The sequence below is a fragment of the Hemiscyllium ocellatum genome (genome assembly GCF_020745735.1).
Source record: "Hemiscyllium ocellatum isolate sHemOce1 chromosome 38 unlocalized genomic scaffold, sHemOce1.pat.X.cur. SUPER_38_unloc_1, whole genome shotgun sequence".
NCBI classification, from domain to species: domain Eukaryota; kingdom Metazoa; phylum Chordata; class Chondrichthyes; order Orectolobiformes; family Hemiscylliidae; genus Hemiscyllium; species Hemiscyllium ocellatum.
The window spans coordinates 667126-684619 of record NW_026867519.1 but is presented as its reverse complement, the minus strand read 5'-3'; the positions used below and the strand labels follow the sequence as shown (position 1 = coordinate 684619).

Here is a 17494-nt window from a genome sequence, read left to right as displayed (position 1 = left end):
TCACTGCCACCCACACACCGCACCCAGCCTGACCCTCACTGCCACCCACACACCGCACCCAGCCTGACCCTCACTACCACCCACACACCGCACTCAGCCTGACCCTCACTACTACCCACACACCGCCCCCAACCTGACCCTCACTGCCACCCACACACCGCACCCAGCCTGACCCTCACTACCACACACACACCGCTCCCAGCCTTACCCTCACTACCACCCACTCACCGCCCCCAGCCTGACCCTCACTACCACGCACACATCGCACCCAGCCTGACCCTCACTACCACACAAACACCACCCTCAGACTGACCCTCACCGCCATCAGCACACCGCCCCCAGCCTGACCCTCACTACCACCCTCACACCGCACCCAGCCTGACCCTCACTACCACCCACACACCGCACCCAGCCTGACCCTTACCACCACCCACACACCGCACCCAGCCTGACCCCCACCACCACACACACACCGCACCCAGCCTGACCCCCACCAGCACCCACACACCGCACCCAGCCTGACCCTCAGTGCCGTCCACACACCGCCCCCAGCCTGACCCTCAGTGCCGTCCACACACCGCCCCCAGCCGGATCCTCACTGCCACCCACACACCGCCCCCAACCTGACCCTCACTACCACCCACACACCGCACCCAACCTGACCCTCACTGCCACCCACACACCGCCCCCAGCCTGACCCCCACCACCACCCACACACCGCCCCCAACCTGACCCTCACTGCCACCCACACACCGCCCCCAGCCTGACCCCCAAGACCACCCACACACCGCACCCAGCCTGACCCTCACTACCAGCCACACACCGCACCCAGCCTGACCCTCACTACCACCCACACACCGCACCCAGCCTGACCCTTACTCCCACACACTCACCGCCCCCAGCCTGACCCTCACTGCCGTCCACACACCGCACCCAGCCTGACCCTCAGTGCCGTCCACACACCGCCCCCAGCCTGACCCTCAGTGCCGTCCACACACCGCACCCAGCCTGACCCTCACTACCACCCACACACCATCCCGAGCCTGACCCTCACCGCCACCCAAACACCGCCCCCAGCCTGACCCTCACTACCACCCACACACCGCACCCAGCCTGACCCTCACTGCCGTCCACACACCGCACCCAGCCTGACCCTCTCTGCCGTCCACACACCGCACCCAACCTGACCCTCACTGCCACCCACACACCGCACCCAGCCTGACCCTCACTGCCACCCACACACCGCACCCAGCCTGACCCTCACTACCACCCACACACCGCACACAGCCTGACCCTCACTACGACCCACACACCGCACCCAGCCTGACCCTCACTGCCACCCACACACCGCACCCAGCCTGACCCTCACTGCTGTCCACTCACCGCCCCCAGCCTGACCCTCACTACCACCCACACAGAGACTTTTTCCCAGGGCAGAAATTGTTAACACGAGGGGTCATAGTTTTAAGCTGTTTGGCGGAAAGTATAGAGGGGATGTCAGAGCCGGGTTCTTTACACAGAGAGTTGTGAGAGCATGGAATGCATTGCTAGCAGCAGTTGTGGAAGCGAGGTCATTGGGGATATTTAAGAGACTGCTGGATATGCATATGGTCACAGACATTTGAGGGTTTGTACATTAGGTTTACGTTCCATAAGGATCAATGGTCGGCACAACATCGTGGGCTCAAGGGCCTGTTCTGTGCTGTACTGTCCTATGATCTATGAAGTGTATCTGTACCTTTCGACCATCTGCACCCTGTACTGACAGATAGTGCTCCCTCAATACCTTAGAAACCATCCCCCAGTATGTTTATCCCCAGAACACCTCGTAAACCTGTTTGTCAACTTTCAGCGGAAGCTGCCTCAGGGCATTGAGCACAGACTGAATGACTCAGTGACGCTTGGATCAGGTCAGATCAAATTCTCAAGCAAACAGATGGCTGGGGATATTCAGTAGCAACGGTGAGGAGAGAGAGGAACAATTCACATTTGAAGTGACCCTTCCTCAAAACGGTCTGTTCTGAAGGAGCTTTCCCGCAGAAATCACTGGATTGAAAGGTGAACTCTGTCTCTGTCTCTTTCTCCCTCTCCCATCAGAGATGCTGCCGGACATGCTTCGCTTCTTCAGCAATCTCTGTATTGATGTTTCAGGTCTCCAGCGGGTCCGTACAGATTGGTTTTAGTGTTCAATTCTCAAGCTTGCTCTGTTCAAGGGATTGAATCCATCTGCTACAAAGGGGAGTCAGTTACCTCCGCTAACTGCTTCGTGATGCCAACACTGTTGGTTCAATCTCTATCATGTCTGAAATTACCATGAAGGCCCCAGCTTCTCAACCTCGCCCCTCACCTGAGGTGTGTCACCCACCAGGCCTCTCTCTCTGACAGGACAGCAGCTCTCGGGTCCTCCTGGTCTATACTAACTTCCCAACTTTAAAAAGGCACTCCAGGAAGAGAACTTTTTACATGGTTCAGGTCAAAATCCTGGAGCTCCCTCCCTGACATCACTGTGGGACACCCAAGGACTGCAGCAGGAGAGTACCTGTCACCCCCACCTTCCAGGTAACTATTAGAGGGGGTGGGAATCACATGCAAGCCCCATTTGAAAATAATTTATTACCGGGTGACGGTGGATGGTCACTAAGACTGTTTCTGTACCTGTGCTGAAATCAGCATAACGATGAAGCAAAGGGTGGGTTGAAGATGACAATGATAGCCTTTCGTAGGTTGGTGTTTATTGGAGTTTGTATCGACAGTATGAATGTTTGAGCACTTATTCAAGGGCATGCAGGTAGCTGCCAGAGGAAGTGATGGGGGCTGGTACAATTGTGACATTTAAAAGGCATGAGGATGAGTATGTGAATAGGAAGGGTTTAGAGGGATATCAGCCAAGCGCTAGCAAATGGAATGAAATGAGATGAGAATATCTGGTTGGGATGGACGAGTTGTATAGGCCGGTCTGTTTCCAAGCTGTGCATCTCTGTGACTCTGTGCCTCTGAATAGTCTATTACAGAGTGTTTCAGACAGGGCTTGGACTATGTGTCTCGCTCATGCTTCCTCAGAATCTGCAAACCCTATGACTCTAAATTTCCACAACACGACATGAAATAGAAAAAAGAGGATCAGTGCTGAGGGAGAGCTGCACTGTCGGAGGGTCAGTGCTGAGGTAGTGCTGCACTGTCGGAGGGTCAACACTGAGGGAGTGCTGTACTGTCAGAGGGTCAGTACTGAGGGAGCATGCACTATCCAAAGTTCAGTACTGAGGGAGTGCTGCACTGTCAGAGGGTCAGGACGGAAGGAGAGCTGCACTGTCAGTCAGAGTCAGTTCTGAGGGAGAGCTGCACTGTCAGAGGGTCAGTACTGAGGGAGTGCATCACTATCAGAGGATCAGTGTGGAGGGAGTGCAACATTGTCAGAGGGTCAGAGTGGAGGGAGCGCAGCATTGTCAGGGGGTCAGTGTGGGGGGAGCGCAGCATTGTCAGAGGGTCAGTGTGGAGGGAGTGCAGCATTGTCAGAGAGTCAGGACGGGGGATTGTTATGCAGTGAGAGAGTCAGTAATGATGAAGTGCGCACTCTCTGAGGGTCAGTGCTAATGGATGGCCATGCTGTCAGAGTGTCGCACTGTGAGAGGGTTACTACAGATGGAGCGACACACTCTTAGGTGGTTAGTACTGAGAGATCACCGCGCTGTGAGGGGGTCAGTACTGATGGAGGGCCACACTATGTGTCGGACAGTCAGTCCTGAGTAATTGCCGCATTGCCAGAGGGTCAGTACTGAGAGGGTGATGGACTGTCAAAGGGTCATTACTGAGGGAGCGCTACACGGTCAGTGTGTCAGTTCTGAGGGAGTGTTGTTTCAGAGGGTCAGTACTGAGGCAGTGCTGCACTGTCAGAGGGTCAGTGTGGAGGGAGTGCAGCATTGTCAGAGGGTCAGTGTGGAGGGAGTGCAGCAGTGTCAGAGGATCAGTACTGTGGGAGAGCGGCACTGTCAGAGGGTCAGTGTGGAGGGAGTGCTGCACTGTCAGGGTCAGTACTGAGGGAGTGCAGCACTGTGAGTGTATCAGTACTGAGGGAGTGCAGCACTGTGAGAGGGTCAGTACTGAGGGAGAGCTGCACTGTCAGAGGGTCAGTACTGAGGGAGTGCTGCACTGTGAGAGGGTCAGTATTGAGGGAATGCTGCACTGTAAGAGGGTCAGTCCAGAGAGAGTGCTACACTCAGGTTCAGTACTGATGCAGTGCTGCACTGTCAGATGATCTGTACTGTGGGAGAGCTGCACTGTCGAAGGGTCAGTACTGAGGGAGAGCTGCGCTGTTAGAGGGTCAGTACTGGGGGAGAGCTGCACTGTCGGAGGGTCAGTACTGAGGGATTGCTGGACTGTCAGAGTGTCAATTCTGATGGACCGCTGCACTGTCTGAGGTATTGTCCTGAGATTGGGCCACACTGTCAGAGAGTCAGTACTGAGGGAGTGCATCACTATCAGAGGATCAGTGTGGAGGAAGTGCAGCATTGTCAGAGGGTCAGTGTGGAGGGAGTGCAGCATTGTCAGAGGGTCAGTGTGGAGGGAGTGCAGCATTGTCAGAGGGTCAGTGTGGAGGGAGTGCAGAATTGTCAGAGGAACAGTGTGGAGGGAGTGCAGCATTGTCAGAGGGTCAGTGTGGAGGGAGTGCAGCATTGTCAGAGGGTCAGTGTGGAGGGAGTGCAGAATTGTCAGAGGAACAGTATGGAGGGAGTGCAGCATTGTCAGGTGGTCAGTGTGGAGGGAGTGCAACATTGTCAGAGGATCAGTGTGGAGGGAGTGCAGCATTGTCAGACGGTCAGTGTGGAGGGAGTGCAGCATTGTCAGTGTATCAATACTGAGGGAGTGCAGCATTGTCAGAGAGTCAGGACGGGGGATTGTTATGCAGTGAGAGAGTCAGTAATGATGAAGTGCACACTCTCTGAGTGTCAGTGCTAATGGATGGCCATGCTGTCAGAGTGTCGCACTGTGAGAGGGTTACTACTGATGGACCGCCACACTCTGAGGTGGTTAGTACTGAGTGATCACCGCGCGGTGAGGGACTCAGTACTGATGGAGCGCCACACTATGTGTCGGACAGTCAGTCCTGAGTAATTGCCGCATTGCCAGAGGGTCAGTACTGAGAGGGTGATGGACTGTCAAAGGGTCATTACTGAGGGAGCGCTACACGGTCAGTGTGTCAGTTCTGAGGGAGTGTTGTTTCAGATGGTCAGTACTGAGGGAGGGCTGCACTGTCAGAGAGTCAGTGTGGAGGGAGTGCAGCATTGTCAGAGGGTCAGTGTGGAGGGAGTGCAGCATTGTCAGAGGGTCAGTGTGGAGGGGGTGCAGCACTGTCAGATGATCAGTACTGAGGGAGTGCTGCACTGTCAGTGTATCAGTACTGTGGGAGTGCTGCACTGCCAGATGACCACTGTGGAAGGAGTGCTGCAATGTCATAGAGTCAGTATGGAGGGAGTGCACCATTGTCAGAGGATCAGTGTAGAGGGAGTGCAGCATTGTCAGAGGATCAGTACTGAGGGAGTGCTGCACTGTGAGAGGGTCAGTATTGAGGGAATGCTGCACTGTCGGAGGGTCAGTCCAGAGAGAGTGCAACACTCAGAGGCTCAGTACTGATGTAATACTGCACTGTCAGAGGGTCAGTACTGAGGGAGAGCTGCACTGTCAGAGGGACAGTAATGAGGGAGAGCTGCACTGTTGGAGGGTCAGTACTGAGGGAATTCTGCAGTGTTGGAGGGTCAGTACTGAGAGAGAGCTGCATTGTCAGAGGGTCAGTACTGAGAGAGTGATGGCCTGTCAAAGGGTCATTACTGAGAGAGTGCGACACGGTCAGTGTGTCAGTTCTGAGGGAGTGTTGTTTCAGAGGGTCAGTACTGAGGCAGTGCTGCACTGTCAGAGGTTCAGTGTGGAGGGAGTGCTGCAGTGTCAGAGGATCAGTACTGAGGGAGTGCTGCAGTGTCAGAGGATCAGTACTGAGGGAGTGCTGCACTGTGAGAGGGTCAGTACAGAGAAAGTGCTGCACTATGAAACGGACAGTACTGTGGGAGTGCCGCACTGTCAGAGGGTCAGTACTGTGGGAGTGCCGCACTGTGAGAGGGTCAGTATTGAGGGAATGCTGCACTGTAAGAGGATCAGTCCAGAGAGTGCTACACTCGGAGGTTCAGTACTGATGAATTGCTGCACTGTCAGAGGGTCTGAACTGTGGGAGAGCTGCAGTGTCGGAGGGTCAGTACTGAGGGAGTGCTGCACTGTCGGAAGGTCAGTACTGAGGGAGTGCTGGACTGTCAGAGGGTCAGTACTGAGGGAGGGCTGGACTGTCGGAAGGTCAGTACTGAGGGAGTGCTGGACTGTCAGAGGGTCAGTACTGAGGGAGGGCTGGACTGTCAGAGGGTCAGTACTGAGGGAGGGCTGGACTGTCAGAGGGTCAGTACTGAGGGTGGGCTGCACTGTCAGAGGATCATTGTGGAGGGATTGCACCATTGTCAGAGGATCAATGTGGAGGGAGTGCAGCATTGTCAGAGGGTCAGTGTAGAGGGAGTGCAGCATTGTCAGAGGGTCAGTGTGGAGGGAGTGCAGCATTGTCAGAGGGTCAGTGTGGAGGGAGTGCAGCACAGTCAGAGGGTCAGTACTGAGGGCGTGCTGCACTGTCAGAGGGTCAGTACTGAGGGCGTGCTGCACTGTCACAGGGTCAGTACTGAGGGAGTGCTGCACTGTCAGCGCATCAGGCTGTGGGATACCTGCATTGTAAGAGAGTCAGTCCTGAGTGAGTGCCACACTGTCAGATGGGCTGAATCGCCTAATTTCTGCTCCCATGTCTTGTGGTCTTCGAGGAATATCTGGAATTGTTCAGTACATTTCTGCTTCTGCTTCCTACAGACCCTGCTCAGCAATGATTCCCGTGTCCAGATTCCAGAGACTGTGTTCAAACAGACCGTCTTCATTTGGTTTTTGAACTTGAAGAGGTTACATCCTCTTTTCCCAGGGTTGGAGGTTTCGTTTCACGTGACTGACCTGCCAGCTCAAAGGGATATTTTCATGCTGCAGGGCTGAGGTTTATTCCTCAGCTTAGGTGTGCAAATCCCAAATGGATCCCATTGCCCCACACTCAGCACAGTCGTGTGTTCCTTATTTCTGAGCTTCCCAATGCTCATCCACTTCCAGAATGATATCCCACACTCCTCCAAACCGTATCGCAGGCTAATTGCCTGGGAGAGAGGAACGCTAAGAGGGGAAATAAAAATCTGAAAGGACTTTACCGTGACATTCAGGGTGAATTGATAATGAGAGAAAGAGTAGACTGTGGAAGACAGTGAGAGTTTGTGCATGGACCCAGAGGGTGTAGTGAATGGATGCATTTTGTCAGTGCTCATTGGGACAGGGTTGATAATAAATCGTGGAGATGCACTGTGATACAATTAAATGAATTAGCATATATAGAGAGAGAGATGGTTCTGAGTGGTCTGGCCTACTTACAACCCAATAAATCTCCAAAGACGGTGGAAATGTATCTCAGTTTACCGAATGAGGTGATGGAGGAAGTAGCAGGTACACTTACAAACATTTTCAAATCCTCTCTGGCCACAGGAGAGTTGTCTGCAGACTGACCATGTGGTACTGTTATTCAAGAAGGAGCAGGGATATACCAGGCAGCTCCAGGCCGGTCAGGCTAATATCGTGGGTGGGACGTCTGTTGGAAGCAATTTTGGGAGATAGAATTAATCAGCATTTAAAGAGACTGGAGTTCAGGAAGAACAGTCAGAATGGTTCTGTTAAGGGGAGGTCAGGTCTGACCAATGGGATTGCACTGTTTAAGGAGGTGACCAGGTGTGTAAATAAGGGCAATACTTTCCTGTCGCCTGCTTGGAGGTCAGTCAGGCTTTCATCAGGATCCATACCGGAAACTGATAATGAACATAAAAACTCAAGATCCAAGGAATTTGGCGCAGAATGCTGAGTGACAGGAAGCAGACAGTGATGGCCCAATGAGAAATCTCTGTCCGTTCATGTCTCACTGTTGGGGTCTTGCTGATGTGGTTGATAGAAAAGATTTAGGTTTGAATGGTGGATGGTTAATCATTGGGTTCATGAATGATATGAAGATTGGTTGGGTGATAAATCCTGAGGAGGATAGCCTTAGGTTACAGAAGGATGGAGATGGCCGTGTCAGATGGACTGATCAGTGACAACGGGTGAGGTGCCTGAAGACTGGAGGGTGGTTAATGATGGGCCATTATTGAAGTAAGGCTGCAAGGAACAGCCATTGTACTATGGAGCTGTGAGCCTGATGGCAGTGGTGGGTAAGGTGTTGGAGGGCATTCTGAGAGACAACTTACATACATTCGGAAAAGCAAGAATTGGTTAGGGATGGTCAGCTTGGCTTTGTTTGTGGAAATGATGTGTCCAACTTGATTGAGCTTTTGAAGGGATGACCAAGGAGACAGATGAGAAGGTTTCACATGGGAGACTGCTTAGTGAAAGGTTAGATGGCATGACATCCAGGGAGACAGGACAGCACGGTGCCTCAGTGGTTTGATTCTAACTCCCAGTGACAGTCTGTATGGAGTTTACACATTCTCTCTGTATCTGTGTGCGTTTACACCGGGTGCTGCAGTTTCCTCCCACAGTCCAAAGATGCCATGGGAAATGCAGCATTACAGGGATAGAGTAGAGGATGTGAGTCTGGGTGGGATGCTGTTCACACAGTCAGTGTGGAGCCAATGGACGAAATGGCTTGCTTCTACACTGTAGGAATTCTAAAATTAATCCAGAGAGATAAGTCATGTTCCGGTGATCTGGGCTCCAGTCTTGGACAGGGGTGGATGTGGGTCCTTACCGCCTGAAGGGGTTTGAACAAAGTCTGAGGGGGGAGCTGGGCTGAGACCTGAAGTGTTGAGGGTGTGAATGCTTTGTGGAGCTACTGTCTGAGGGACTTTGGGGGTTAAACCCAACAAAGTGGTGCTTTCTTAGATATTGGGGGCGTATTTTCTGAGGTACCGAGGGAGCACTGTCTGAGGTACCGAGGGAGCACTGTCTGAGGTACCGAGGGAGCACTGTCTGAGGTACCGAGGGAGCACTGTCTGAGGTACCGAGGGAGCACTTTCTGAGTTATTGAGGGAGCACTTTCTGAGTTATTGAGGGAGCACTTTCTGAGTTATTGAGGGAGCACTTTCAGAGGTATTGAGGGAGAAATATCTGAGGTATTGAGGGAGGACTTTCTGAGGTATTGAGGGAGCACTGTCTGAGGTATTAAGGGTGTAATATCTGAGTTATTAAGGGAGAACTATCTCAGGTATTGAGGGAGCACATCCTGAGGTACTGAGGGAGAACTAAGCAAGGTATTGAGGGAGCACTTTCTGAGGTATTGAGGGAGCACTATCTGTGGTTTTGAGGGAGCACTATGTGAGGTTTTGAGGGAGCATTATCTGAGGTATTGAGGGAGCATTATCTGAGGTATTGAGGGAAAACTATCTGAGGTATTGAGGGAAAACTATCTGAGATATTGAGGGAGCACTGTCTGAGGTATTGAGGGAGCACTGTCTGAGGTATTGAGGGAGCAATTTCTGAGGTACTGAGGGAGCACGTTCTGAGGTATTGAGGGAGCACTTACTTAGATATTGATGGAGAACTGTCTGAGATATTGAGGGAGAACTTTCTTAGACATGGAGGGAGCACTTTCTGAGGTACTGAGGGAGCACTTTCTGAGGTACTGAGGGAGCACTTTCTGAGGTACTGAGGGAGCACTGTCTGAGGTATTGAGGGAGCACTATCTGAGGTATTGCGGGAGAACTATCTGAGGTACTGAGGGAACACTATCTGGCGGTACAGAGTGCCGAGGATAGAAAGGAACAGATGCAATTCCCTGATCATTTCCTCAGGGTCCCCGAGGCACTCTGGTGTTGTAACTTGAAATGGAAACCACTCCCCATTTCAGAAGATTCAGATCATTTTAAACAATCAGTGAAAAATAACAGCAGCATGTGTCTGAAACATGGTTTGGAGGAAAACGTTCATCAATCTATTGTTACTTGTTGCTTGGAGACTTTTAAGAAATGCAGGCACCCAAACAGACTAATGCTGTCGATGCAAGAGGTGGGGCAAGATCCAACAAGTCTCTCTAGCTGCTGTCTGTCTCCGTGGAGCAGTCACCATGTGAGATCAGGGTTCAGTCCTCAGAGAAATCATTTCTTTATCAATACCTCAACCATGCCTTTACAGCTGTGTGTATGACAGAGAAACAGAGAGAGAGAGAGAGAGAGAGAGAGAGACTGCCCGTGGTTGTGTGTGTGAAAGAGTGGAAGCATGTGTATTTCTGTGTGTCTGTATATGTTTGCGTGAGAGAGAAAGTGCATGTTCATGTGAGAGTGTGTGGCTGTGTGTGTTTTTGAGGGTGTGTGTGTGTCTGTGTGCATGTGTGTGAGTGAGAGTGTGTATGAGAGAGTGTTTATGTGTGTGAGGGAGAGTGTATCTGTGTGTGAGAGTGTGTCTGTATATGTGAGAGAGAATGTGTCTGTGTGTCTATGTGTCTGTGTGTCTGTGTGTATGTGTCTGTGTGTCTATGTGTGTGTATGAGAGTGTATCTTGTGTGAGAAAGAGTGTGTATGTGTGTGAGAGAGTGTGTGTGAGAGAGTGAGTGTGTCTGTGTGTGTGGGAGAGTGTGTGTGCCAGTGTGTGTGAGAGAGAGTGTGTCTGTGTGTTTGAGGGAGCATGTGTCTGCGTGTGTACGTGTGAGAGAGAGAGAAACTGTGTGTTTATGTGTGTGTGTGAGAGCGTCTGTGTGTGAGAGATTGTGTGTCAGTGTATATGTGTGAGAGACAGAATGTGTGTGTCCATGTGTGTGTGTGTGAGAGAGTGTGTCTATGTGTATTTGAGGGAGCGTGTGTCTACGTGTGTACGCATGTGTGAGAGAGAGTGTAACTGTGTGTTTATGTGTGTGTATGAGAGAGAGAGTGTTCATGTGTGTGTGTGAGAGTGTGTGTCTATATGTGTTTGAGGGAGCGTGTGTCTGCGTGTGTATGTGTGTATGAGAGAGAGTAACTGTGCATTTATGTATGTGTGTGTGACAGAGAGCGTCTGAGTGTGTGAGCGATTGTGTGTCAGTGTGTGTGCGTGTGAGAGTGTGTGTTTGTTTGAGGGATCGTGTGTCTGTGAGTCTGTCTGTGTGTATGTGTGTGAGAGAGAATGTCTGTGTGTGAGAGACAGAGAGTATGTGTGCGTGTGAGAGAGTGTCTGTGAGTGTGTGAGAGACAGAGTGTATGTGTGTGTGTGTGTGTCTGTGTGAGAGAGAGTGTGTGTCTGTGTGTGCGTGAGAGAGTGTGCCTGTGTGTGTGTGTGAGTGTGTGTGTGTGTATGTAAACTAACCAATCTTATCAGGTGCCCATGAATATAAAACCCAGCTGCTGTTTCAGGTGAATTGGTCCGTGTGTCTCCAAAAACACAAAGGCTGCAAGAGTGACTTAACTGGGGGAAAGAGAGTGCTGTTCATTCCAGTGGGGATTCATCCAGTAAACCTTCCCCACACACTGACATCCCTCTGGCAATGCAGTGACTAGTCCTGCACACAGTGCTCCAGGTACAAACCAATGTAATGTCACCGTAGTCTTACCAGACAGCTCCTCATTACAGAGCGGTGTCTGGTGGTGTTTTATTCAGAGGGTCACCATATCCCAGCTGAGGGGGGAGGGAGGGAAGGAGAGTCCTTCACAGTAACTCTAGCTAGTGTGGTAAGCTAACCGCCCAGCCAACTGAGCTAACGGACCTCACTCCAGGGGCAGGCCCTGTATAACCCAATCATTGCCAGCCTGCACCTCAATAGGAGCCAGGAGCAAGGCCATTCGGCCCCCACCCTAAACCCAGAAGGGAGAGCACGGGAAGTTGATGAAGGAAACAAGCCCCTCCCATGTGGCCTTCTGAAATGGATCTGGAGGATCCTGGTCTGTTGTTTGCTTCCCCGGGATTGGCCTGCTCCACTTTATAGTGAGAGACCGAGGGGAACCTCGAGGAGATTTCACTTCTCACTGAGAGGCTGCAACTCCAATCCAAACCAGGCTGGTTCCCTCCGAGACTCACAGAAGAGTGCAGCACTCTACAGATCAGGCCCTTGTGGAGTCATAACCTCCAGTGAGGGGGCCGAGAGCTGGGAAATAGCACTAAGAACATAAGACCATCCGAAATAGGAACAGGAGGAGATCATTCAGCCCCACGAGCCTGCTCTGCTATTCAATAGGATCGTGGATGATTCAACATTTGATTCGGAACCCGGACAGTAAAGAGACAGAGAATTCTGCCATGAGGAATCATCAGAGCGCGCGCGCACACACACACACACATACACACACACACACACACACACACACACACACACACACACATGAATTGTGGGATTCAGGCTGTCTGTGGGAACGGGGAGAGACAAAGGATAAAAATGCTAGAGAGGGATCTGGTAACACAGATATCACTGCTTCCCTCTCTCTCTCTCTGCAGCTATCATGTCTATTTCTGTGTTCCCTGTTCTCTTTCCCACATCTTTCCTTCAATCCCTATCTCTCAACATCCTTCACATCTCTGTCCTGTTTTCATTTCCCAGTAGATTCCCTTCCCCCTTTGTCACCTCACTAGATTTTTCAGGAATGCTTAATCATTCAGTCTTTCACAAAACTAACACCTTGCTCATCTCTCTCTGCATCTGTCTCTCAGCTCTGTGGGATCTTGCTATTCCTGTCTGTACATCACTCTAGCCACATCACATCAGCCCCCACCACCACCCCACTCTCTCAGCTCTATCTCTCTGCTGTTGCAACTCCTCTCTCTCTCTGTCCTATATCTCTCCCTGGGATTTCTGTCTTGCTGTCTGCCTGAACGTCTCTCCCTGTCTTTCTCTCCCCATTTTTACCTTGTATCTGTCTGTCATTATATTTCTCTTCCTGGGGTTTCTATCCCTCTCTCTCTCTCTGTCTTTCTCTCTTCTGCTCTCTCTCAGTTCTTCTCACTTCCTCTCCCCTACACTCCCCCCACCCACTGCCTGCCTGTCTTTCTCTTGTTCTCTCCCTCCCTCTCACTGTCTGCCCGTCCATCTTACTTTCTCGCCTATAGTTTCTCTCCCTCTTTCTCCCTGGACCCCTCTGCTCTGTCCCAGTGACTGGGGGAAGGGGCATTGGGAAGATTTTCCCTTAGTGCCTGGTCTCTCTCAAGTTTTACCCCCACAGTAGGGGAGGAACATGAAGTACTTTTGAGTGCGTCTGAAATAGAGAAAAAGAGAAAGAGAAAGGGAGAGTGACAAAAAGAGAGAGAGACATGGAGAGAGTGGAGATGGAGAAAGTGGAGAGGTAGAGATCAGCAGGAAGAGTCAAGGAGGTAGAGTGAGAAAAGGATAGAGTGAGAAGACAGGGAGATAGAGAGAGATAGAGTGAGAAGGATATATATTGAGGGAGAAGGACAGTGTGTACGACTGGCGATGGGTTTAGAGTGCGATCTTGCTGTTCATTACAGCGGTCAGTCAAAAGGCGAGTTAGTCTCTACACTATGTCCTCCAGCCCAGGGGCTGTGAGTCTGCATGGGAAGGGGGAGAGTGGGAGACAAGGATGGTGTGGGCCAGCCAGAGACAGGGGGAGTGTTTGATGGGGTTTTGGGGTTGGTGAAGAAAGGAGGGGCTGTTGTCAGAGAGAGGTGGATGGAGGGATAGCACGTGATGCAAAGTCTGAGACTGGGTGGAGAAGAGGTCTCCACAAGAAGGATAGTCAATGAGGCCATTCAGGGGCCAATCCTGAGGATCCTGAACAGGACCAGGAACATTTCGTGGGGGAGGTGGGGTGGGGGGAATGAGCAGAAAGGACTCCATCTGTGACACAAGCCTTCTGTAATTCTGATAAAAAGTGAGGTCTGCAGATGCTGGAGATCAGAGCTGAAAATGTGTTGCTCGCTAAAGCACAGCAGGTTAGGCAGCATCCAAGGAACAGGAAATTCGACCTTTCAGGCCAGAGCCCTTCATCAGAGCCCTTCATCATTCCTGATGAAGGGCTCTGGCCCGAAACGTCGAATTTCCTGTTCCTTGGATGCTGCCTAACCTGCTGTGCTTTAACCAGCAACACATTTTCAGTTCTGTAATTCTGGGACTGGGATCTTGCTGTTCATTAAAATGTCACAGGTTAGTCAGTCAACCCAGACTCATTTACCGGTGTGTGAAATTGAGGACTGCAGCTGTTGGAGAGTCAGAGTTACAAAGTGTGGAGAGTCGATGGGTCAGGCCTGACCTGCTGGGCTTTTCCAGCACCACACCTTTCCACCCATTTCCCTCTGCCCCAGGGAGTGGGGCTCACAGCAGTGTTGGGGGCAGTGAAATGTTTGAGGGGGGCACATTTGGTGAGGTAGGTATTTGGGAGGGAAGGTATTTGGGGAAGGGGATAAATTTGGGAGGACAGTGAAAATGAGGGGCAAATGTTTTTAGGGGGTTCAAAATTATTTCAGGTCTGAAATAAAGAAAAAGAGAAAGGGAGGGTGAGAAAAAGAGAGAGACAGGTAGAGAGAGTGGGGATGGAGAAGGGGGATGAGAGAAAGATGGGGCAGAGACAGACAGTGAGAGGGAGGGTGTGAGAGAAAGGCAGATTGAGAGAAAGAGACAGACAGGGAGAGAGAAGAAAGAGAGAAAGGGAAATCAGACTGAGACAACCAGGCGTTGAAGCATGGACAGACTGAAGGGGTGACACTCAGTATTCCAGTTGGTTCCAGCTATCTCTCTCTCAATGGGTTTTCACACTCCTTCTCTCCCACGCTCCTGGGGTTTGCTTCAGCTTGTTTCTCTCCCTCTCTCTCTCCCGCTCTCTGGATGGTGAGTCGGTCTCTGTCCCTTGCCATGTTGGTCACCTCAGAAAGCCTCCAGAAAATTCAAGAGATCAGTCTGCAGGTGATCCCTGGTTTTGTTCATTTCTGGATGGTTTCCCAGAACTTTCTATCGTTCTGGCCAACTCGGAGAATCCGTTAATAGTTTGAAGCATTGCCAATCGTTTGGATGGCTTGTTGTTGTTAGTTTCTTTGTGTCGCAGGACCCGGTGCCTTCCTGTCTGGGCCCTCCTTGGTTTGGTGGAGACGTTGTTAGGGATATGTCTGCCCAGGGGAACTGTTGCCTTTGACATTATGCTGATGGGATAACCATCTGGCTGCTGTCTGGTTTTTGTGAGTTGGGTGTATAACTTGTCCAATATACCCAGCATCTCTTGGCTGTCTATCTGTGTTTTAGCAAGGAGGCCGCAACATTTCACCCATTCCCCCTCCCCCACCCAGTCTTTTGAATGGAAAGAAGCTTATACAATGAATTACAAACCTAATTTTAAAAGCTGGTTATGTTTGTTGTCAGAGTAGCCTGCTGTTTGAGCGAAAGCCGTTTTGTATATTGGTCAAACCGATTGTCATATGGCTGATAAGTGATATCATAGAATCCCTACAGAGCAGAAACAGGCCCTTCAGCCCATCGAGTCCACAATGACCCTCTGAAGAGAATCCAACTCAGATCCAGCCCCTGATGATATTCCTGAAACCCTGCATTTCCCATGGCTATTCCAGCTAACCTGAATATCCCTCGACATTATGGGCAATCTGTCAAAAATGTACACCATTGAACAGTGGGAGAAAACCGATGCAGATGCAGGGAGAATGTACAAACTTCACACAGACAGTTGCTCAAGAGTGGAATCAAACCCAGGTCTCTGGCGCTGTGAGGTAACAGTGCTCACCACTGAGTAACTGTGGCACTCCTAACTGTTTCGACAAAACATATTCCGTTCTGAGAATCGAGACAGAATTGGGATGCATAGACAACATCCAGTGAGCAGAATAAATGCAAGGGAATGAGACCTGCTGGCTCAAACTCCTGGAATTCCCTCCCTAAGGACATTGTGGGTCCACCACCTGCAATAGTTCAAGGAGGCAGCTCACCACCCAAAACCAGCTCCCGAGCAGCGACTTACAGGCAGTCAATACTGGGCCCAGCCAGGAACACTCAAACACTGCAAATGAATGAAACGAAGGTGATCACCCGGGGAGTTCCAGCCCCTGGGGGTGTATCCAGGTATTATTCAGCATGATCGTACCCATGTGTTGCAGCCTGTAACACTAACCACCGGTATCCCGAGATATATCAAGGTGAGTGCAGTTAGGACCACAGCCGATGTGAGAGGAGCCGAATTCGTTAACGACAGGCGGTGGGAATGCCGTGGTGTGACGTGTTCCTTCACATTTACATAAGTGTTGTCCCTGTCAATGTTCCCTCTATCTCCACAGCATGTGGGATGGAATCATGATAACCCATCCAAATACCTTTTTTAATATAATTCCGATACTTTCGACTTCAAAGATCTCCATCCTAACTTTGTCACTTGGGATCATTGGAATTCTTCGTCCCAAGCCCAGGTGTCCCACCGAGAGTGTCCTTACAGCTGTAACTAACCCAGCCCTTGGTGAGCTGCTGTCACTGACAGTGAGAGACCTTGATGTGGGTCTTCTCCTGGAACAAATATTGACGCTGTTTGTCACTAACCCGGGATGGGACCTTCCTCGAGCAGTGAGGACCGTTGCCTTCATTTCATCACTTCGTTGCCCTCACTGTTGTCCCTCAGGGAGGGCTGAATGGCCTGGTGGACAAAGTCACATGGTGATTAATTTAGTTTGTTTGTCAACATCCAGTCCGTGTATGACAGACTGTCGGTCTGTCTCATCCAAAAATGTATCTGAGTTTGAGACAGGATCAGACAGAGTAGACGTTTTGATGCTGCCCCCCAGCTGGGTGGCTGGAATGGCTGTTGTGTGCGGAGTGAGACCATCAGCTGTCTGACACTGGATAACCACAGGATTCGTGGAATCTGAGTTCGGCTGGGGGTCAGGGCTGGGGGCAAAAGTGCAGTTACCTGGGAGCAAGGCAGTAGCAGTCCCCGTCCATGGGCGGGTGTAGATGTGTCAGTGTGGGGCTTGTCGTTAGCTCCCTGGGGAGGTAGAATTCCAAAGGCACACACTATCCCATTCTGGAAGGAGTCCTACAGTGTGGAAACAGGCCATTTGTCCCAACAAGTCCACACCGACCTGCCGAAGAGTAACCCACCCAGAGCCATGCTCCCTTCCCAATATTTATCCTTGACGAATGCACCTAGCACCACAGACAATTTAGCACGACCAATTCATCTGACCTGCGCATTTTTAGATTGTGGGAGGAAACCGGAGCACCCAGAGGAAACCCACACCGACACCGTGAGAATGTGCAAACGCCACACAGACAGTCACCCGAGGCTGGGGTCGAACCCGAGTCCCTGGCGCTGTGAGGCAGCAGTGCCAACCACTGAGCCACCATGCCACCCCAACTGAGTTTGTACGTTCTCCCTGTGTCTGCGTAGGTTCCTCTGGGTGCTCCGGTTTTCTCCCGCAAACAAAAGATGTGCAGGTTAGGTAAATTGGCCATGCTCAATTGCCTATATTGTTCATGGATGTGTAAGTACGTTCCATT

At 51.1% G+C, this 17494-nt stretch overlaps 1 long non-coding RNA gene across 1 annotated transcript in view; it reads left to right on the top strand.

The window, feature by feature from the left end:
* The first annotated feature begins 1866 nt into the window (after positions 1–1866).
* Positions 1867–17494, top strand: part of LOC132808755 (uncharacterized) — a 50781-nt gene continuing 35153 nt past the window's right edge. The window contains exon 1 of the long non-coding RNA XR_009642144.1: positions 1867–2058. This is a non-coding gene — a long non-coding RNA (uncharacterized LOC132808755). The remainder of the gene's footprint in view (positions 2059–17494) is intronic.